Consider the following 24,259-nt stretch of genomic DNA (forward strand, 5'->3'; position numbering starts at 1 on the left):
TCAAAGGGCTGAATCTACAGGCTGTATCTTTCTGTGGAATGTAATATATTTCCAGTGATGCTGTTTGTTTTGTTTCAAATTGAAAAGTTTGAGACCAGAGGAGGAAATTTTACTAACACATTCATTATGAATAATGATAACTGAGTCAAAGAAACTAGGGAAGATAGGGGCTCCTTGCTGAGAATGAAGGATTTCTGGTAGAATATGAGCCTTCCTTGGATGAGAGCCAACTGAATTAGTACATGATGTATTACTGGCTTTCTGAGGAGGGATGTTGTTGAGTTGGATGAATACTTTTCTGGATAAGAAAAACTGGTCAGGGTGAGGAGGAGTAGATGGAGTTTAGGGAATTTCGGGGGGGGGGTATTTTGAGTTTCATAGCTATAATATTTGTAGCTTTATTGTTACATTGCTAGTATTGCTGTTTGCTTTATGTTTGAGGAAGGACATTAGCTTAAGATTACAACTTGCCCCAAGCATTTGGTGGTAAGGTGAAATAAGAATGTGAAAACTTCTGAAAAATCAAATGATTAAGCCTGAGGATCTCATCCAACCAAATAGCTAACAGATTTCTTTTTAAAACAATATTTCTAGGTCTCAGAAGGCGCTCAGTATAATGGCTTAAGACTGAGACTAGAATTTCCAGCTCTGACTAAAGCTATTCCTGAAGACTCCCCCCCCCCCCCAATATTTTCCAATCAAGTCGTTAAATCTCCAGGATTTGCTTTTAATCATCACCTGGAGATTTATGTTTATTCCTGAAGACTCAGACCTTCATACTGAAGGTCAGTCCTGGGGGTGGGATTGGCAACCTTAATAGAGGGCCTAGTGAGATATTGCTGTTAGAACTGCTGTTTGTACCTCTCTTCTGTGTGTTTTTACACCATAGAGAACATAAAACACTTCTCAGACATTCTTAGCTAGCTCAGGTTTTAATGTTTGTATATAAGGGCATTACTACAATTATTGTCTGGGTTCATTCAGGGGACAGTTGAAGCTTTACATATACATTACTCTACCAGAAGATTTCTCTTAGCTCACAAGACTGTTGTATTTTATTTGTAATATGATCATTTTCTTAAATATTCATTGTGTGTCTGTTTTTACCTTTGGATAAAATGCATTCAGAACTTGAAGTACCAAATGGTCCATGGTTTAAGACAAATTTAAGATTGCAAACATGTACAAATTCCAAACATATAGGTATGTTACTTATAGTGACAAAATTCTGCTTCTGTGAGATGAGATACTTCTGAATAACTTACTGATTCTAAATACTAGATCCAGTATTCTGGGAGGGGCTTTTCATCTGCCCAAACAGGTTGCACAGGGCTCTGCAGTACTTCAATTAAAGTCAACTGATCTTGCAAGTGTGGTGTTTTTGGTTAATCCATTCATGGATCCAGGCCAGTTTTTGAATAGTGCTTTTGTTACTTTTATTCCAATCCTGGAGTAGAGCTGGTTCTGCAAGAACACTGAAGTCAGACTGTACTTTCCTCTCTGTAAATAATATCTGTCCCATTAAACTGCTAATATTCCTGATTCAATTCCACTGTCTTGTCCTTGCATTCCACAACTCTTTCTTCTAGATTCTACAGCAAGGAGAAACAAAACCTTAAGCTTCAGAAGTTTCAAACAGAACATAGGCTTCCTGTAGGCTTCCAGTGGCATTTCGTGGACCACTGTGTGAAACAGAATGCTGGACTAGATAGTCCTTGGGCCTGATCCAGAAGGGCTGTTCCTATGTTCTTAACTTACTTTCCTACCCCAATTGACTGGATATCAGGCTGTGATTGAGACTACCTCAATGGAAATAGTTCAGGGTGTTTTTTGGGTGGGTGGGTGGGTTTCTACCTTGTCTCATATTTATATTCATTATCGAGATCTTATAACTGGTGGGTGGCCGTGCTTTTTGATATGCTGTGTACCAAGTACAGATGACAATGTCCTGGAATGGCAAAGGTGAAAATGCAGATATTTGTCTGGTTACGCTACATTTATGCACCCAGGATCAGTATTTACCCCATAATACTGGTCAAGGGTAAATGTCACCCACACCTGCTTCAAATAATGTCAAGGCTTAGGGGTAGAAAATATTTTTATTAGATTACTTAAAAACTTTAAAGACAACACATGCCAGTATTTTCAACATTCCAACCACCCCAGCTCAACCAAAGAAACCATGCACCACTTTGTGTGTCTGCTTCAAGTGAAACCACAATTAATCACAATTTTTGTTCTGCTTTCACTTGCAGTCCAAGATGGAATAAGAATTTAAGCTTTAGTTTTGATTTGATTTGCACAGCCAATTGTAAATGTAAATTGAAACTTGGGTTGTAAATGTAAATTGAAACTTGGGTTGGATTATTTGGTTACTGGTTGTATTTAGCATGTTTGGTGCAATATCTGGTTATAAAATTAATCTAAATAAAAGCTATTGGGGCTATTCTCATGACCAACAAAAATCGGGCTAGCAGAGGCTAGCTCGATTTTTGTTGGTTGTCAGAACCACCGGGCTCGCAGCCGAGCCCAATGGTTCTGGAGCAGCTAACCCGCTTGAGAACCCTTGGCAAAAAGCAGGTTTGCGGAGCAAGCACTCCTGCAAACCTGCTTTTTGCGATCGTGAGTAGCCACGGCGCGCCTTCGCACCGTGCCTACTCATGAGTAGACCCCTGGCCGGGAGGCTTAAAAGCAGCCTCCCGGCTCGGGGGTCTCCCCAGTATCCCCTGCGTGCTCCCCCCACTACCGCCAGCTCCGTCTCTGAGCCGCCCATCGTGTGGGTGGCCAATCCGGCTGCCCAGGGCTCACTGACTTCTCGTGAGTGGGGAGAGCGGGCTTAGCCCGCTCTTCCTGCTCATCAGACAAAACCGGGTCTCACTGATCGTGAGACCCGATCCATTGAGTATTAATATTGGTCTTGAGAAAATGGTAGATGAATTCTTAATCTAAAGCAGGGCTGCACAACTTTGGCCTTCCATCCATTTTTGAATGAGACAATGCCCATCATCCCCAGCCACAGTGGCCAATAGGGATGGTGGGAGCTGTAGTCCAACATCTGCAGGAGGACCGAAGTTGTGCAGCCCTGATTTCAACAGAAGATCCTTTCCAGTTGGAAACACTGCACTACTGCCCAGAAGCAGTTTGAAGTTGTTCTGCAGCAGCCCTACCATCAAGAGAGGGCTGCCCATCATGTCAGCCACTGTTTTATAATGTCTGAATAGGACTCATCTTAGTTTGACTTAAATTGACAAAATCTACAGCATCATGGTATAAACTGATTAAATAATTGACATTATCCACTACAACTTATTGTGTGTGTGATGCTTGAATCTGAAAGTTAATTTTGTAATATTTCGTGAAACATCTGAAGTTCTTGATATTTTTGATTAGCTATGATTCATCAATAGTATGAAGCTGTTCAGATACAGATTTGCTCTACTCAAGGAGCATGGAAAGAACAGGCCAGGTATCCTCAGAACACTCCCTCAACCACTCAGGGGCGTAGCAAGGTTGGAGTGGGCCGAGAGACAAGATTTTAAAATGCCCCCCCCCACAGAAGCTCAGCTCATGAAGTAAAGAAATCTTAAATTAGGCTGAATAGTGGTAACAAAAAGCACACACGCACACACACACTAAGTGCCACAATAGATCATCCACCTATATTATTTTAAAAAAGGTTTTGTAAATTGTGGATGATGATGATAATGATGATGATGATGATGATGATGATAATAATAATAATATTGTTTGTAATCGCCATGACCCCACTTTCACAAATACTAAACAAAACAGGCCTCGGATACCAAACATCTAAAACATCAAGTCAAATCAACCAGCTGCTGTACATGGACGATCTGAAGTTGTATGGAAAGTCCCAGTCAGAAATCGAATCACTGCTAAACACTGTCCGTATATTCAGTAGCGATATAGCAATGGAGTTTGGACTAGACAAGTGTGCAGCATTAATAATGAAAAGAGGAAAAATAAGAAAAACAGAAGGAATAGAACTGCCCAATGGAAGCAAGATCAAGAACCTGGAAGAGAAAGAACGTTACAAATACTTGGGCATTCTCCAGGCTGATAACATTGCACACACTGAAGTTAAAAGAAAAATGGGAAGTGAATACATCAGGAGAGTTAGAAAAATCCTCAAGTCCAAACTCAATGGCGGGAACACCATACAAGCAATAAACACCTGGGCTATACCTGTTATCAGATACACTGCAGGAATAATAGACTGGACCCAGGCAGAGCTAGAGACGCTAGATTGTAAGACCAGGAAAATCATGACCATCAATCATGCTCTGCACCCCCGCAGTGATGTAGATAGGCTATACCTCCCTCGCAGCTCAGGTAGAAGAGGAATGCTGCCAGTCCATCAAACAGTAGAGGAGGAGAAAAGAGGCCTTGAAGAATATATCAAGGACAGTGAAGAAGATGCACTTCAAATGGTCAAGAACGAGAAACTATTCAACACCAATGAAACAAAGCAGGCCTACAAGAAAGAACAAGTCAAGAACCGAGCAGAAAAATGGAAAAATAAGCCCCTGCATGGTCAATATTTGCACAATATAAGTGGAAAATCAGACATCACCAAGACCTGGCAATGGCTTAAGAATGGCAACTTGAAGAAAGAAACAGAGGGTTTAATACTGGCTGCGCAAGAACAGGCACTAAGAACAAATGCACTAAGAGCAAAAGTAGAAAAATCCACAACAAACAGCAAGTGCCTCCTTTGTAAAGAAGCTGATGAAACAGTGGACCACCTGATTAGCTGTTGTAAAAAGATCGCACAGACTGACTACAAACAAAGGCATAACAAGGTAGCAGGGATGATACACTGGATCATAGGCAAAAAATACAAGCTACCTGTAGCCAAGAATTGGTGGGACCATAAAATTGAAAAAGTTGTAGAAAATGAAGATGTAAAAATATTATGGGACTTCCGACTACAAACAGACAAACATCTGCCACACAATACACCAGATATAACTGTAGTCGAGAAGAAAGAAAAACAAGTCAAAATAATCGACATAGCAATTCCAGGGGATAGCAGAATGGAAGAAAAAGAAATAGAAAAAATCACCAAATAAAAAGATCTTCAAATTGAAATTGAAAGGCTGTGGCAGAAAAAGACCAAAATAATCCCAGTGGTCATTGGCGCCCTGGGTGCAGTTCCAAAAGACCTTGAAGAGCACCTCAACACCATAGGGGCCACAGAAATCACCATCAGCCAATTACAAAAAGCAGCTTTACTGGGAACAGCCTATATTTTGCCACGATACCTATAATAACCAACAGTATTGATGATAAAATTCAGCCATCCCAGGTCCTTGGGAAGGACTCGATGTCTGGATAAAACAAACCAGTCAATAACACCTGTCTGACTGTGTAAACAAGAGATAATAATAATAATTAATAATAATTCGATTTCTATACCGCCCTTCCAAAAATGGCTCAGGGCGGTTTACAAAGATAAATAACAAATAAGATGGCTCCCTGTCCCCAAAGGGCTCACATTCTAAAAAGAGACATAAGACACACACCAGCAACAGTCACTGGAAGTACTGTGCTGGGGGTGGATAGGGCCAGTTACTCTCCCCCTGCTAAATAAAGAGAATCACCACAGTAAAAGGTGCCTCTTTGCCCAGTTAGCAGGGATAACTAAATGCAAGTCATTTAATGGTACTAGAGAAAGTCATGCTGTTCTGGTATCTCCAGGTCTTAACACTCACATCAATTTTGTAGGATGAATACAACTGAAGGAAGCTCTAGCGGGTGTGCAGCTGGGGGAGTCAGTCATGTGACTTGCCTCTGGGCCCCCCCCCCAAGGCAGGGGGCCCCCAGACAACTGTCTCCCCTTGCTCTATTATAGTTACACCCCTGCAACCACTATTTATCCTTGATGAATTCCTTATGTGTTTCCAAGCTAGTTTAATTCCTGAGGCTGACAGCACAAGCCTTTGAGGTTTGTTTACTTTCATCAAGTATTTTTTTCTTGAGGTAAGAAAGCAAATCCTACAAATACGAAAAAGTTACGGACAGCAGGAAATTCATGACCCTGAAGCAGGAATTGCAAGAAATCATGTTGTAAAGCTAAATGTTGCTGTTTTTTACTATATAACTTTCACTTTATTTTTGTTCAAATACCGTTCTAATTCTAACCTGTTCCTAATTTGTGGGCAGTTAAGGTACAAGTTGAATTATCTGTATGTCAAATTAGGGATTTAAAGCACATTATTATGAACAGATTACTAACAATTTATCCTAATTCACCACCACACAAAATAGATCCCTTAAGGAACTGTTTGTGGTAAACTCTTTTACCTGTCAGAGACTCAGGCCTGTATAAAAAAACAGAAATGTCTTCTTGTTAAAACCTAGAAATGATTATCTAGGTGGTTTCCTGGGGTTATTTTGTTTTTGTTTTTAACTTTTTGAATATATTGCTTCATTTTAAACCAAGAACATGCACAAGAAAAATGCTTCATCATGATTTTTTATTATTATTATTTATTTACACAGTCAGACAGATGTTGTTGACTGGTTTGTTTTATCAAGACATCGAGTCCTTCCCAAGGACCTGGGATGCCAGAATTTTATTATCAATGCTGTTGCTGTTATTATAGATATTGTTGCAGAATATAGGCTGTTCCTAGTAAAGTTGTTTTTTGTAATTGGCTGATGGTGATTTCTGTGGCCCCTATGGTGTTGAGGTGCTCTTCAAGTTGTTTTGGAATTGCACCTAGGGCTCCAATTACCACTGGGATTATTTTGGTCTTCTTCTGCCACAGCCTTTCAATTTCAATTTTGTAGATCCTTGTATTTGGTGATTTTTTCTATTTCTTTTTTGTCTATTCTGCTATCCCCTGGTATTGCTATGTCAATTATTTTAACTTGTTTTTCTTTCTTCTCGACTACAGTTATATCTGGTGTATTGTGTGGCAGATGTTTGTCTGTTTGTAGTCGGAAGTCCCATAATATTTTTACATCTTCATTTTCTACAACTTTTTCAATTTTATGGTCCCACCAATGTTTGGCTACAGGTAGCTTGTATTTTTTGCAGATGTTCCAGTGTATCATCCCTGCTACCTTGTCATGCTTTTGTTTGTGGTCTGTTGTTGTTGTTGTTGCCATTTTACCTAAACTGGAATCTTGGATTGCTAATTTCCCCTCATTTTTAATGTAAAATGTTAATGTGATAGAATTCATTTTTGAAAGAGTAAAGTAAGCATGAAGTTCATTTAATTTCAAAAATTAAAAGGTTCCTGTTTTAATGTATAACTCATTATTTAATGAATTGGTAGGTAGATTGCATCATTGACTATTCAATATTCCTTTATCACTGGCATTACAGAGTTTTAAAAGAATTTAGTAACTAAAAATGGCCTTCAGGTTTTCCAAATTGTATTTAGAAATCTATTTTCTAAACTAGCTTTTCTGCACACTGAACCTATTATCTCATTTACCTGTATTTTCCTCATTAGTAAGGAGTATGCTCTTCCTGTAGCATCTTAAAGATTTAAAAATGTATGGTGAGTTCTAGCCCATGGAAATTTAGCCTATGATGCAGTGTCGGCTCTCTGCCTTCTCATACTTGAGCTCAATGTAACATGCTGTCCTGCCCCTTGGCTCACTGTCCCCTGGGTGTGAGCCCAGTGCTGACACCATCCTCTTTCTTCCTCACTGCTCTCTGTCTGCCTTTCAGCCCAGATGTGTCACTGCTTGCTATTTGAGGCAGAGCTTTGTTCCCCCACTCATCTGTGTCATCTTATCACTGCCTACTGCTACTCCAGCACCTGCTCACTTGCTCTCTCTCCCACTGTCTCTCCGGCATCAAATTTGTCTACTACTCTATCTCCTCTCAAAATTGAGGAAACAAAGCATCCAAGATTGGTGCTAGAACCAGCAGGATGGAGCTGGTGCTGTGGAGCAGCAGTGCATGATAACAAGATGATTTAGGGAAACAGCTGAAAAAAATCAATGATTTTTCTTAATATATTGATTTTTAGAATTTAAATTGGATTCTTTCTATTTAAATCAGACCTTTTAAATTTAAGTGGATTTTAAAAAAAGAATCATAAAAAGTTAACATAGGTAAAAGATATCATCATGAATATTAACCATAACCTCTTAGACTTTGAAAACGTCCATGCCAGTATATAGGGATAACAGACCTGACAAATTCTGCAGGTGGTGTACATGCCATATGTCATATTCAGTATTCTATGAACATGTCCATGCAGTATATGGAGATGAGAGATCATGAGTTTTAATCATAACCTAAATTAATCATCATGAATATTTATTTATTTGATTTATGTACCATCCTTCCAAAAATGGCTCAGGTTATGTATTAATCATAACCTCATTATATTCTGTGAACATGTCCCTGCCAGTATATCAGGATGGGAGATAACAAACCTGATCAATTCTATTCTGTAAGTGATGTACAAAAGCTGCAATGGCTTTTGCTTAGGGATTGTGGGAGTTGTAATCAACAACATCTAGGAATCTCTGTTAGAGGGAACACCAATCTTGGTTTATATTAACCAATCTTAGTTTATAACCAATCTTGGTTTATATTAATCTGGTTAAAAAGTAGAGGCTTATGCAGAGAATGAGAGGGATGCATGCTTTCTTGAGGCTCATGGATGTCATGCAGAGCCCTGCTTTAACTGAGGTTCTGCATGATAGCTGAACCAGCTCAGTGTATTAATCTTTCCCGTGCCACAGGGCTCGTTGCAGCTTTTGCTGTAACTGATTTAAAATGGTGACTACTCTGTAATCTGTTTCTTCATTGTGAAGTTTATTACATCATGAAAGACAGATTTTAGTCCTCTCAGTTTATTAAACTCACTTCCTTATGGTCTTTGGCTAGGATCCAACAAACCACATTGCTGTTTCTGCATATCTCAAGCGGCAGACCTCCAGGCCATGTATAAAACTTTAGAGACTTACAGGAGTTATAAAAGCAGTTCTCATCAGACCTGCTAAGTGGGTACCTTTTAAAGTGGTGACACTCTTTTATTTAGCAGGGGGTGAGTGCTTGTCCCTATTTAACCCTGCATAGCACCCTCTCCAGTGACTGCTGCTGGTGTCTCCCTTGTGGTTCTTTTTAGATTGTGGGCCCCTTTGGGATAGGGAACCATCATAATTCCTTTTGCTATGTAAACCGCTTTGAGAACTTCTTTGTTGAAAATTAGTATATAAATATTCTAAATAAGTAAATAAGTCAAAAGTTCCTGCTGTTCAAAGAAAATTTTTTTTAATCCTTCTGGGAATGCCCTTGATCTAAAGTGGCTCTTTGGATCCCAGCTGTTATGAAGAATCCTCCTGAAATACCATATAAGACTAATGATCAAGCTGCTTTTTTTCATTGCACACTTTGTGACAGTTTTGCAAATAAACAAATCTTCTTGCATGCACTGCAGCCTCTCTCATGTGTTTTATTTTGTGAGTGGCTTTTAACAACTTTCTGCTCCTTTCTGTTTCTATATCTTCCCCTTGTTTTCCCTTCCATTTCCTTTTAGAGTCCTCGCATTTCTTCAGATGTGCTCTTCCAGAAAGGATTGTCTCTTCTTCACACTTTTTATCAGTCCTCAACACTTTTCAATCATGTACACGCATGTACACACATGTACACACACACACACGCACACGCACACACAGCAACAGGAGCCCTATTCACACTTTAGGTTCAACACTTGTGCGATCTGTGTACAGTGAACACAGGTATAGAGCTCAGGTAGAGTTCTGCTCCTCAGGAAATGGAGGAAACAAAGAGGACAAACTTCATGCTTGAAAGAGAGAGATTGAGTTGGTGCTGGCTGGTGAGGTAGGGCTGGGGCTGGCAAGGGGGAAACAAGTGATGGAGCAGTGGCAGCAGGCAGGTGTGGTGATGCCCAGTGCAGGGGTCAGGTGAAGTTATGATATCCACTGCTCTGTGGCACGCTTCCTGCCTGAGGCTGTCTCACTTTGCAATTTTAATGTTGCTGCCTGCCCCCGCATTGTAACTGTTCAATTAGCCGTTTATTCCTTTGTCAAAGATTTGAGAATGCAGCATTCAGCCAATGTGCAGAGCACATCTGTTTGATTAAACTCATATTTATGTGAAAAGGTTTGGCTACTGACAATCTACACCAGCAATACTGGAGAAATTATTGCACTTCTTTTCTTGTTCTTTTAATCACACATTAGGAAATGGAAGGTGACAGCCAGTTGGTATGGATGTGCAAAACGTTTCGATGTCAAAATGTTTTGACATCGAAATACCATTATGAGTGTTTAAAACTTGAAACAAAATGCCCTTTAAATAAAGGGCCCATTTCAAGCTCAGAAAAACAACAACCCCTTGTTTTGATTTGAAATGTTTTGACATTTGGAGCATCATTTTGGAGGCCCGTTTTTCCCTTGCTGATTGGTTTTCTGGCACTGGCTTGTGATCCTATGGGGGTTTGGGGAAAATGTTAAAGATGTGTTAAGACTAGCCTGCTTGCCCATTTATTTTGTGGGTTGGGTGATAGGGAGCACCCATCATGCCCTACCATTCAACCCACTGTGGTGTCCCTAGGAGTTACTTATGCGGAACAATGGGGTGTTTCAGGTTTCCCCATTGTTCCCTATGGCTAAAACACTCAAAACATTTTGAGTTCTGTTCCATCAAAACAACTGGGGCAAATACTGTTCCAATGAAATGTTTTGGCCACCTATGCTTTGTTTCAAGCTTGAAACAAAAAGCAAAATGTGTTTTGTATGCATCCCTATGAGTTGGTATTCCTTTTGCTTCTCATTTGTTTAGTACTTTGTTCTGTCAGTTGTGTTCTACTGGTTAGACAGCAGAATGTTTTCATTTTTTCTATCCTTTCAAGTACAATGTAACTAAATAAAATTAAATTCTCTTACAAAAAAAATTTGGCATCCTTTTTTGTAATATAAGATCATTCTTACCCAGGTGCTGTTTGTTCAAGTAGAAGTGTGATTTTGGGGAAACCAGTTGACCCCAAAGCCTCAAAATTCTGCTTTTAATTCTGTTCCTTGGTTTACGTCTATTGTTCTGAAATGTTTTATTGGATTGAGAACAAAGCATTATGAATATTATTCCTCCTTCTGTTAAAGCTAATGAATTGTAATTCAGGCATGTTCTCTGTTAGATACATTTGCCTGATGTTAAATACATCTCATTGAAATCAAAGGCCCTATTCCTAATCTGTTTGTGGGCTCCCAGTCCCACACATCATTGCATGGTTCCTCATCATTAAAATGGCAAATCCTAGTGCTGGAAAGCTGATATGAGTATAAATGTCACTTATGTGTTTAGAGAAGTAGTAAGTATTGTCACACCACCCTCCTCTTTAAAATAAGTCTGTAGAAAACATTCTTGCCTCTGTCACGTACTGGATTGTATTATTTTTATTAATCACTGGACCGTGCTATTTTCCATAAGGACAATTCTATTACCTTCAATAAGCTGAATACACACAAGTACCAGGAGACAATTGCATAGTCATTTGATGGCTCATTATTCACCAAATATAACATAATCTGCAAATGTAGGCAAACCAGATTTGTGCTGAAAGCTGTGCTGGACATGTAGGAAGCCCCCTGTCTTGATGGCATGAACAAGGATTAGATCAGGCATACAGTACCTACTTTGCATATATTAAGGATTTATCTCTGACAAATTCTAGCTGAGCTCCTGGAGAATTTGAATGTACCAATAGTAGTGTTAGTGGTAGATGGACAAATGGTATGACTGAGAACAAGATTGGTTTGTATATTGTTATACAACCAAAAATCTCTTGCAAGTCATGCTAGAATCAGTTGTGGTATTGTGCTAAGTGCTAATTATTGGTGCTATTTTTATATATTCATGGCATTAAATCCAAAAAGGGTTGAAGACTAATAATCACTAAAATAATCTTAGTGTTTTCTTAACACCAAATATAAGTTGCAGATTTTCTTCATTTATTTGATGAATAAATCAATGGGCACAAATTAGCTGCTGAATAATTTATTCTAGCTTTTATGCCATCTATATAAGCAAAATAACAATTTGCTTAGTATTCTGAGTATTATCTCTGAGACAGGAGGAAATTCAGTCATCACAATAACATTTTAAGTGGGCAAAGTACAGAAGATATAGTATGTAACATATGTACAATATGTTCTACTGTTGGTTGTTGTGGATTTTTAGTGTAAGCTTAGAAGTATTTGAAAAGAAGATGTGTTTTGCATATGAATGTTAAAGATATTGCTCTGGGTATTAAGACAATTGCTCTCTTATTGCATAGAATAATTCCTTGTGTGCTAGTGTTCCTGTTTTTGAGATTAAAAACTTTAAAAATATATATTATTGCTATTTCAGTTTATATCCTGGTTTATCAGGATAAGACACTCAAAATGGCTTATGAGCAAGCACTATAAATAGTGGTAACCAAGCACTCCCCAGCTCACTTCAAATTGGCTCAGTCTTTCCAATAATTCTTGGGAAGTTTCAGTAAAACCCTGGGTTTTCTCTGTGTTCCCTTCTGGATTGTAATATGAGCATGGGGATGCTCCCTGACAGCACTTCTCACAAGCTCTTTTCCCCAGAAAACCTATCCCTGCAAGGGGGTGGGGGTGGTAGGCATCCTGAGACAAGGGATGGCTGATTTCAAGTAATGGGCTATTTGTAGGAGCCTCTAGCAAGGCCTTGCTGTTGCTGCCACCACCAAACTAGGTAAATGGGAAGGAGTGGCAGGGCATGATAATTTATGGAAAGGGTTTTGCAGCTTATGGTGGTTGTGGGGTGGTGCTCAGAGCCTGTTGTATTTCCGGTGATGTTAGCAGGGTATGATGTGGTCAAAATGGGACTGGAATAGGACTTGGAATAAAGCAAGCTATTTTTCTATAGGAGGTGGTAAACTGGTTTTCCAAGCCCAGTTCCAAATCAAATGAGGGGTAGGGGTGTGTGTGTGTGTGTGTGTGTGTGTGTGTCCCAGCATCTTCTGAAACTGATCTACAAGGTATGAGCATAACCACTGCAAAGTAGTGACCATATTCCTGGTCCATGAAATTGATTCAGGACTCCATGGTCAGTGCCATCAAAAGCCACTCAGAGCTCCTGGAGAATCATCAGTGTTTTGAAGTATTTTCTTTCAAAAAAAAGAGTACTCAAGTATCCCATTATCCTTCTTAAAGAAAAACATGAAAGAGAACAATTTTATACCAGAATCTGGTTTATCTGGTTGTCTTGCACCTCAGAAACCCAAGCAGACAAGGATGTACCTAACTAAAAGGATTCTGTGAACTCAGGTGTCCTCAACCCAGGCAATGGCTTCACTCATTATTGGTCCTTAAGGTAGCAGAGAGAACAAAGATAAACTAAGTGCTCTTCTATTTGCATCAATGAATCCTAATGTCTCACAGGACAGCAACCATTACTCAAGTGGTCAGGTATGAAAAGTACAGGAAGTATGTACCTGGTTGCCAACCTAGAGTGAAATGGAGTTTTATGGTTATTTTGTTCTGTTTTTTAATCTTTTAATTAGATCTATATTTGTATATTCTAGCTAATATTTTAATTGTGTAATTTTTGTAGTCTTGTTTTAAGTTTTGTGTGAACCTCCTTGAGATCGTTTCAATGAAAGGTGGTATAGAAATTTAACAATAAATAAAGCTATATAGGAACCAAAATGGATACTCTAGCCATAGATCTAGAGGGAAAGCTTTCTCCACAGCCTGAAGTAAGGGCTGCATAATCTGCCCTGATATTCTTTAGTGCAGATTGCTTTCTTCCTTTTTGCAAAGATTTGTCCTTACATTTCTGATGTTGCCACATTGGAGAAGTAGAATAAAAGCACACTGTACAATTAAGGATATAAGTGTACCCATGAAATTTGAAGAAAATGGCACTTTATTTTTATGCAGACTTAAATTGTTTTTGCTGATGTAAGTGCTCCCAGGCAAAATCTTGCTGGGCAAACATGTATTTTGCGATTCTAGAAACTAGGGGAAAAACTACAGTGTATTGCAGCTACACTTCACATACAACACATTATGTCAGCACATGGGCTAAATCTTGTGCTTTCCACATCAACATTAAACTGCTCAAATGAATCCTGGAATAAGGCTTTACCCCCTGCTTTCAAATGCTGGAACTAGGCTATAGAAGCTTGCACAGAGAAGCACAGCTGGCAATCCTGAATTATAGTTGTTTGGAGTTGCTGGCTAAAGCAATATGTAACTGCACATATCTTTGAGATTACTTTTCAGTTCCAGTTTTAGTAGTAAAGCTAGTGTGCTGGTTTTCAAGTGTGGCTCTATGCTGAATTGAGTATAAACATCCTTTTCACTCGACTTAATATGTATATGCATTTTTATTTTACATAACATAGCATCATTTACACGCTTCTCACATACTCCCATTTGTTAGACAAACTATTTGCAATGCTGCCACAAAATTATCTTGCAGTATGCTGCTACCTACAGGCTCAAGTCACCAGACTCCTTCCTGGTTCTACTTAACAGGCTCTCCTCTAGTTATGCCAAATTTGATTTCAAATGTGCCTGAATTGCCTACATATGTTAAATAAATAAACTAATTAACAAAAATGATTTGTGCAGCACAAATTGTGCTAGAAACAGCTATTAAGAAAATAGTGGGAAATATGCATTATACAAGCAGAACTTTGTGAAGTAAATGGGAGTAGTCTGAAGGACTGTGTTCTTTCTGGCTAATGAAGGAACTTGGTTTTTAATTCAGGCAAATGCTTCTGAATCTCATTTCATCTTGTTATGTTTCATTTCTTCCCCTATAGTTAAATAACAAAGTTCAGTTTAAATAATAACATTTTTGTTACTGTATCTGAAAAAAGGAGAGACAGAATGTAAGGGCTGTAAAAAAATAGAAATAAAGTGATCCTAAACACATTGACTTGCAAGTACGTCCTAATGATTTTAATGACATCTCTTCCAAATAAGGATTTATTATCACATTGCAGCCCCCATGTGGGAGACTGCTGGAAATGCTTCTGTGTTCAGAAGAACATCCATATGGCAGTTTCTCCACATGGAGCCCATAATATTTACAAGCTGCTTATCACATGAATTACCCTAACTGTGAGGAGACTCTCCAGGAGCGTTCCCAGATGATAGGCTTTACCACAGGTTTACTACAAGGCTTTACTGCAAACTTGAAGTTGTCCCAAAAAACTGATGCAAAAAGTGGATTTCTTTTTACCCAGGCTACACTCTAACATGCAGTGAAAACCACGAATTGTGCCTGAAGTGTTTCCTGATAGCTCACAGGAACTTTGGCGTAAATCTGCCAGATATGTGAACTCACACCCTCCATTCTGGTGGAGATGTGAGCTAAAGGGCTTAAAACGCCTATGTTATTACTAGACATTGTCAAGAAAGTGTGGTCCTAAGTGAACTAAGCACACCAAGGCAGCCTAACAGTTAGCCATTTCTCATGAGCAGAGAAAGGGCTCTGACGTGGTGAGAGGAGAAAGCCTTGAAAAGCTTACCTTCCTCCATAGATGAGCCGGTCATTGTCTCTGGGTGGGCAGATCACCTGCCCAAATGAGCATCGGCTGCTGCCAGTTCCTCCAAGGGCCAGGGTGCCAGGACGTGTCACCCCACCCCCTGGAGATCCAATAATGCACCACACAAGTGTGCAGTGCAATCTGGGGATTCCCCCCTCCCCAAAGCTGCTAGCCATGGCTGCTTGCAGCCACAGCTGACAGACAATTTAAAAAACTGGATTAGGAGAACGCTTGCTCTCCAAACCTCGTTTTGGAGGGAGGCTCCACAAGCGCGTTTGCCGCTGCAGTGCTGCCGAGATTGGGCCCAATCATGGCAGTTCACACGCACAGTGAGTGCAAAACAGGGCTGGGCTCCCGTAGCCCAGTTCTGCATATGCGTGTGAATAGCCACAGTGTATGCTTAAAACACTGAACTGTGTCATCCAGTAAAACTTTGAGTCAGTTGTAGATAGATACAGTTTAAGTACAGTCATAGTGTGTGTGTGTGTGTGTGTATGTGTATGTGTATATATATATATTCATTCCATGGTCTTTTTTAAAAGTCAAATGCAATTATACAAAGTAATATTTATTATATGCATATTGTTAACCATTTGCTACCATGAGCAAGAACAAAACATAGTGGCCCACATGGTACACAGCATTAGCACAGTGGAGCTGACCTGCCCATACTGCTGTAAACTCACCTGGTTCTTTTTGATACTTGCACAAGAGCACAAATACTTTGAATAGCCTGCCTGTACTCTAAAACTGCTAGCTAGATCAGAAACACATTGCTTGACCATTAGCAATGTGTTTCCCACCTAACTAGCGCTCCCAGAGTGTGGGTAGGCTATTCAATGTATTTGCACTCTGGTGCAAGTACCCAAAGCTGCTGGGGCTTACTTTGAGCTCACAGCAGGAGGAGGACAGCTCCACTGAGAGCCTGTAGCAGTGCATATTGTTAACTATTAGTTTGACAATATGCACATAATACATATCAATTTGTATAATAACATCTGATTTTTTTTAATTGAAGGAAATGTTTCTTCTGCCTTCGCCTTCACACTACTTAGCAGAGGTAAGAGGTGTAGCAGAGGGCAGGCACTTAGGAGCCACCATGACAATAGCCATGGACTGACTGTCATTCCCATAACTGACTTGGTCACTCACAATGCCTATTAAGAACAAGAAGCAAATCCCTCAGATGTTTATGAAATAAAGCTGAATCCAGTAGAGACTAAAGAAAAGCCATCAAAAGCACCTACAGAATCCCAGTAATCTGTATCTTTATCAGGTAATAATCTGACCACAATAAAATACAGATCTAGATGTCCCAGCCCATTAACTGAACGAGATGACTTGCTGCTTGGTTGAATCTCTTACAATTCAAGAGAGAATCACTGGTTGTGAGGGAAACTGTAAGGTCCTGAGACAGACCTCCAGAGACAGCATCGGTATAGACATTGAAGTTCACTGAAAAACTTGAATACCAGTCCAAAAAGCACTTCCACTGACTCACCTGAGGAGTTAACAGTGAGGTAGCTGATGCCATGGACATCCATGGGAGGTGGGTGAGCATAGGGGGCAGTTCCACCCCCTGCCTGGATTCAGTCAGTATTGGGAAGAGGGGCTGCTCCTCACCTAATTTTCACCAGTCAGCGGTTCATTCAAGTGCTTGCTAAGCTTCTAGTCAGCACTTGAAAGAAGCACTGACTGGCAAGGGTCAGGAAAGGGGCAGAGCTTTCCTGCATCTCATTCACTTGAGATGCAGGGGGGAGGCATGGCTGTATTAGGAAGAGAGGCTGCTCCACCCCTCTCCCAAGCATTGGCAGTCAGTGCTTCATTCAGTGCTGATGGGGAACTTGTTTCTTTGTCTCAGAGAACCAGAGAAAGTAGCCCTATACTTGAACAAAGTTCTAACTGGTGAGGATTGGGAGAGGGATGGAGCTGCCACTTTTCCCAACAAGTCCACACCTCCCTGTGTCTGACTTTGATGCAGGAGGTGTAGTAAGCATGTGCACCCATTTAGAAAGGGGTAGGGGGCCACCAGTGGGAGCTTGCCACCCCTGGAAAAGGACCTGCAGATGTCTGCAAGTTTTTCCATTTCACCAGACAAAGAGCACTTATTTTTTCTTCCAGTTCGGTATTTGGAGGGGAAAGTGCTGCCTGCTTGAATCTTATTCTGCTTTCTGCAGTTCCTTGGCTTTTATTGAAAGCTTCCTATTCTTGCACTCAAACGTGTGCATGTGTGTATAGATATAGATAATCATTGTAAGCTAGCAGAGCTCTGAAATGCAAGAATTCAGTTTTTCACTTTTTCCCCCTAGAGGCAATTTTATTTATAATGTAAATTACCTACATTCAAATATGACAGTAGAATAAACCTCCCAAAGGCAAAATACTTCATTTTAAAATGCAATTTCCAGTTATTGGAAATGCATGTTGCCATCCTATCTAATCATTTGTTTTCACTAAGTACACAAAACTCAATTATATAAATGCACTGCATTTTCATTCCTTTAAAAAAATATTCTCATTTAACTTTAACTTTTCCCTAACATACATTGACATATGCCTGGCCCTGGCATTTTCAATTTCTTCATGTTTTGCAGTGTAAAATGTGAAAATGATCAAGAAATTGTCTTTACACTATTATCATAGAAGTGAAGGTGCAGGAGAAGAAAACAGAAACTGTAGGGAAAGGTGAAACTAATGGGAAGAGGATGGAAGTAAACCAGAAAGGGGAAAACCTAATAGATGAGAGATGAACAGTACAAAAAAAGAGAGATAAATTGCTAATAGGTAAAAGTAAGGTTCAGAAGTATAAATAAAAACTAATGTATCTGGGAGAAAGTAAACACATCCACTCAAATGAAAGAGGAAATTCCTCTGGGAATGCAGAGGATTATGCACCAGAGGGTGCCACACCAATAAAGTAAGAGCAGTGCTTGAATTTTTCTTATGGAAGAAGAAATCTATACTTTAAATTTTATCATGCTTCTCTAAGTAGGAATAATCAGTGTTGGGTATTCAGGGTGGCTTTGTAATGGAAACTGTGTAATAGAAAAATGAGCCATTAATTATACCACTTCCTTTTATGTCTTTTCTTTTCTTTCTGTATTAAAATGAGATTTCTTAAATATCTGTTTTGATGAGATAGCAAATACCACTTTAAAACAGCTCATGATATTATCAATATGATCTTGTCTGATATGTTCTCTTGAAGATTAGTATGCAAACATAGTGATTTCTGAATTGTTTTTCTTTGAGAATATGCATCTGAATTTATGAAGATTTGTTAGTCTGACAGGGTATTTTTGTTAAAATCCCGATAGGATTCTTCTAAATGAACAATTAAACTAAAAGCTTTTTTGTGCATGTTTCCCAAATCCTTCAAAAAATAAATGAGTACAATATTCTATCATGAAATCACTAGATATAAAAACTATATTGAGAACTAAATGACAAGATATTTTTATTTTAATACACAATGGCATTCCTACCACAGCATCTTATGCCTGGCTAAACATTTAAAAATTCTTTAAAACATTTTCTCTTGATGGATATTTTATGAGTTTTAAAAATACAGGAATTTGCTCAGGGAAGCCAACGGTTTAACCATTCTCGCCCCCCAAGGTATAGCTCAAAACTTCCGTCAAGTCTTAAAAAATTGTTGAGGTCATTCCCATGACCATTGGCATGAGGGTGGGTGGGCACCAGGGCTTTGGCGCTAGGGTTACCTTCCACCCTATGATCCATACGACTACTGGTCTCCACCATGCCACATGCCCATACGATCAACACCTTGGTGAGCCAGGTGGTGATCAGGGGAGCTGGGCATCCCACAATTCACTGAACAAGGAGTGTGGTGCACTGGGATATCCCTGCTGCTGGGCTGCTACTTCTCCCCAACTCTGTGGCTACGATAACTGTTGGCAGCCTGTTCACCCACATGACCAGCGAGTGAGATAGGAAGTGAGCACACGTCCTCCTGCTTCACTGTAAGCCTGGGTAGAAAAGTAGGGTTTCCTGTGGGAGGAGCGATGGGATTGGAAGTGATTCTGGCACTTCTCACAACCCGCCCTATCTGAACTAGCCATGTCCCACCAGGGTAGGGCTGGTTGTGAGAACGACTTCATTGTATTGCTCAATTGAATATCATAAAATAAATACGTCTTTCCATTTTAAAAAAAACAACACCCTTCACTTCTCTCTTATATTGTCCTGCTTTTGCCTCTGAAAAGAAAGTGGTTGTCCTCATGGCTAATTTCAAGGTTAGTACAGTTTGTAGATTTTAATGTACAACATGCTAAACTAAAATCCTGGCTGACATCCAGAGAAGCCAAATCGGGACACAACAGAGCCGCAACTGACACAGCGAGGATGCTCAGAGCATAGCCAGAGTATTGCAGAGCAGTCAAATATGCGTGTGAGGGCGATGATTTTTGCTGCTATGTTCCTGAAGGCCAAGAACACTTATGGCGACAGGGGAGAGCAGCAAAAATTGTTCCCCCTCCACCACACACATGCTTGACTGCTCTGCAGCAATCTGGCTATGCTCTGAGCAGCCTTTCTGCATTGGACACAGGTCTATTGCATCCTAATTTGGCTGCTCTAGATGTCAACCACTGTTTTTTGAAGTGAGAAATGCCTATTGGTTATAGTTAAGCATAATGTACTTTGCTTCTGTTTCATTACTAAATTATGATATATCATGATTAATTTTAATTGAACAATCTATTTTACAGTCAGTGTGGTGTAGTGGTTAGAATGCTAAACTAGGACTGGAGAGATCTGAGTTGAAATTCCCATTCAGCTATGAAAACTCACTGGGTGACTCTGGGCCCATCATTTATTTCTCAGCCTCACAACTCATAACTCACAAGGTTGTCATGGGAATAAACATAATCATGTATACCTCTCTGGGCTCCCTGGAGAAAGAGTGGGATAGAAATGTATAAATAAATATTTTTCCCTTGTATCTCTGTTTCCCCATGGTGTATCATTATTTAACAAGATCTGTTTCCCAAGTGTATTATAATATAACAAAATAAGTAAGTTTCTGCTTCTTTTAATTTATGCATCATATTTATTGTATGCATTTTTGCTTCAGGAAAATGCTGTTGAGTTTACAGAGGTAGATTTCTATTAGGCTTCATACAGCTTTCTCTCATTGCATGATTTTCTACAGCACATTTATGCTTGCTGAGCCAGGGTAGCCATCCAGCACTGTTCTCTGCCAGCGGAATCTTTCCCAAATCAACTGATAATTGGAACTCGGCACAGAATGACTATATTTTTGATAGTCCCCAAATGCAAAAGACAGACATGTGAATTTCTGTGATGTATCAGGGGCAGGAGGCAACTGCTGGTGTGGCAGAGCTGGAGCTGGAGATGAGGCACTTGCAATTCCAGAGCAACATATTTATTGTATTTTTAAATAAATAAATAAATAAATAGAACTAATCAAAAGTGGGTGATTTGGGGTTTGCAGCCTTTGTTTCTTTGTAGGATATTAGCAGCGATAGGAGTGAAAAGACTGAGGATCAACTATATTATTTATACTGAAGGTTGTATATAATTCAGTCATAGCTGAGGTTTGATTTTAATTTTGGTTTCCTACAGTTTTGGTTAGCAGCAATCTCTGAGTGTAACTAGTCAGGAAATGTTCTTGATGTAAACCTTCCCCCCACTAATCTATCTGCACAAATGGCCTAGTGATAGAAGGTATAATCTTGGTACAATGGGAAGTAAGGGGTTAAGGATGGCTAGATTTTAGAAAAATAAATCAGGGGGGAAAATAACTCTGCATATTTGTGTGAGATTCCTTTGTTGTTTATATACTAATCCATTTGTCAGAGTATGAATGGTTTTCAGTCACTTACTGGGCCTACACAAACTTGGATCAATGCTAAAAGGAGCGGGTGGGGGGAGTTTTGTGGACTTTTCCACAGTCCATAAAAGGAAAACTTTCCCCTTAAGAACAAACTTTAACAAGAATGTATTTCCTTTAGTAATCTAGGAAGGTGCCTTGTAGTGGGCAGGTTAATGGATCTCTGAGAATCTGTGGGAACAGAGGCCATAGTGGCCTACTGACTGATGTTTCAACCTGTGCAGAATTTTTTTTTGCAAGTTTCAACTTGTAATATTGTATTTCATTGTAATGCATTTGTTTCCAAGTCGCCTGAACAGATCCAATATTCTCCAGTAATTTACATTTGTGCAACTGACATCTAATGTTCTGTAAGTAAAGAGAGAATTTAGTCAATCTTATTTCTTTTTCTCAAAATCATAATTAGTTTTACCCCAGAGGTCTATGCAAGAAGAAAATTGTGGTTTTTGAAGCTGCCTGTTAATAGTTGGAAAATTTATTTTCATTGAGCACTCTTATGTTTATGACCTGTATTTTGACCCTTAACAGTAGCAGCATTTTAATACAGTCTGCAAAGCAATATTGTTAAAAGAATTGACACCAAAGGAAGGAAAGGAATGATTCAAGCCGTGACTTGTAAAATTCACAGTTTTCTGTGTTTGTTTCATTTCACTCAGCTTTTCATTACATTAATAGAAAAACCATCAATATATTTTGTAACTAGTTTTGGAACATTTACTGTTCAAGGCAGGAAGAATGAGGAAAGTAGCAAATATAAGTAGTAGGTTGGCATTGTTTAGTTGGATGAAAATGTAAGGTAGAAAAATGACATTGAAGTGTTGTTCAATCACACACAAACTTTCCTGAATCCTTAGACATCAAAGATGAAAATATCACAAAAAAGTACTCCAGCAGACTCTCCAGCAGATTTATAGGTTTGCATATCCCCTAATATTGATGATAAAATTTCAGACATGTTAGGAAAATTTGAACTTTTTATAGTCTTCACTCTTCACTCAGTATGCTCCTTTTAATAAATGAAGTATTTTCTGTTCTTTTGGAAGATAGACCATTGGTGGGTATCCAAAGCAAGACCATTTACTATGAAAGCTGTCCTGGTCTATCCAGAATGTGAATTACTGTGGACTTGTTCAGAAAAATGGCAATAAAATAGCAGATACGTCTTAAAATCTCTCTTACACAGATAAATTACTTACAACCAATCCCAAAACTATGATCCTTTCAAGCTGGCTTTAATAAGAAGACTTTATTATAAACCCCTCAGCTTGTAACAGCTACCCACCAGCAGATCTATCTATCTATCTATCTATCTATTTATTGCTAGACTTATATACTGCCTTTCTCTAAAAATAACCCCAAGGCGGTTTACAAAAGTTAAAACACATAAAAATGAATTAAAAGTATTTAGCTAAAATATAAAAACAATCTGATATTAAAATATATAATATACAAAATACAAAAACCTATACATTATTAAAGACTTACCTTGTCTTTAAGCAGTATCAACGTATGGAAATATGGATCTTCCCTTGGCCAGGTTTTGTTCTCTGTATGAGTAGATTTTGCAGGTTTAAAAATATTTGATGTAAGTCCTTCAGGGACTTACAAGGAACTGGAAAAATTGTCGTTATATTGTTGAACTAGGTTGTAAACAAAGGATTTAGTGGTGTGCTCCACCCAGGTGATAGCTGAAGTAATGTAGATGAGTATATTGGTCAACTATCTCAGAGTTCTGCTGTGGAACTGAAAAAGAGCTTCTATATAGGTTAGATATGTCAGTTTAACAGTAGAGTGGAAGTAACTGAAGACCTGATGGAATGTTTTTTAGACTCCTGGGGCCCATATGATGAAGATGTAAGTAATGTACCTCAGGTGCAGAGTGAAACTCAGGGATGGCTTGTAAGGAGGCATTATTCCAAATCAGCCATGAATGTTAGTATATTGTGCAGGCATTGTACAGGCATGGTAAATGCCATCAAACAGAAGATATGTAGTTCTCAAATCTGTAATAATTGTAGGTGAATATTTAGTTCAGTTTAGTACAAATGTGTATATAGCCAACATCTAAGTACTGGAAAAGCTGACCTTGGATAGGATACACTTGTGTTAGATAACTCAGAAGGGCACGACAGAGCACAGACATGTTCCTTGAAAGCAAGGTTAGGTTTTATTGAAGAGCAAAGATTTATAGTAAAGACAATGGTTAGTGCCTCAGCAAGGTTGCTGGTAATTATCTTCCCTTAAGGGGTTAATACTTGATTATAGCAATAGCAATAGCAATAGCACTTACATTTATATACCGCTCTATAGCCAGAGCTCTCTAAGCGGTTTACAATGATTTTAGCATATTGCCCCCAACATTCTGGGTACTCATTTTACCGACCTCGGAAGGATGGAAGGCTGAGTCAACCTTGAGCCCTTGGTCAGGATCGAACTTGTAACCTTCTGGTTACAGGGCGGCAGTTTTACCACTGCGCCACCAGGGGCTCATTATGACTTGATTACCAATGACTTGATTATCAAGCCACAGGCTGCCGGTTCAAATCCCCACTGGTATGTTTCCCAGACTATGGGAAACACCTATATTGGGCAGCAGAGATAAAGGAAGATGCTGAAAGGCATTATCTCGTACTGCATGGGAGGAGTCAATGGTAAACCCCTCCTGTATTCTACCAAAGACCACCACCGGACTCTGTGATCACCAGGGGTTGACACCAACATGATGGGCACGCTTTACACTTTAAGGGGTTAATACTCTGAGAATGGGGACAATTGGCCTCCAATACACATTTACAAGTTAGCTGCTGAAAGACAGGGGACACAGATGTGTGGGCAAAAGGAAATGGGGGAGAAA

The 24,259-nt window shown here is 39.3% G+C and overlaps 1 protein-coding gene across 12 annotated transcripts in view; it reads left to right on the forward strand.

Annotated features, from left to right (window-relative positions):
• CHRM3 (cholinergic receptor muscarinic 3) overlaps positions 1–24,259 on the forward strand; it is a 417,691-nt gene that overhangs the window by 207,096 nt on the left and 186,336 nt on the right. For 2 of the 12 annotated variants that reach the window (XM_053300723.1, XM_053300784.1), the window contains exon 1: positions 23,208–23,259. The exons of the other annotated variants lie outside the window; for them this stretch is intronic. The gene's annotated coding sequence lies outside the window, so the exon portion shown is untranslated. Of the gene's footprint in view, positions 1–23,207; positions 23,260–24,259 lie in introns of those variants that run through there. 12 annotated transcript variants of the gene reach the window in all.

Source organism: Hemicordylus capensis, chromosome 1 (assembly GCF_027244095.1).
Source record: "Hemicordylus capensis ecotype Gifberg chromosome 1, rHemCap1.1.pri, whole genome shotgun sequence".
Lineage (NCBI taxonomy): Eukaryota > Metazoa > Chordata > Lepidosauria > Squamata > Cordylidae > Hemicordylus > Hemicordylus capensis.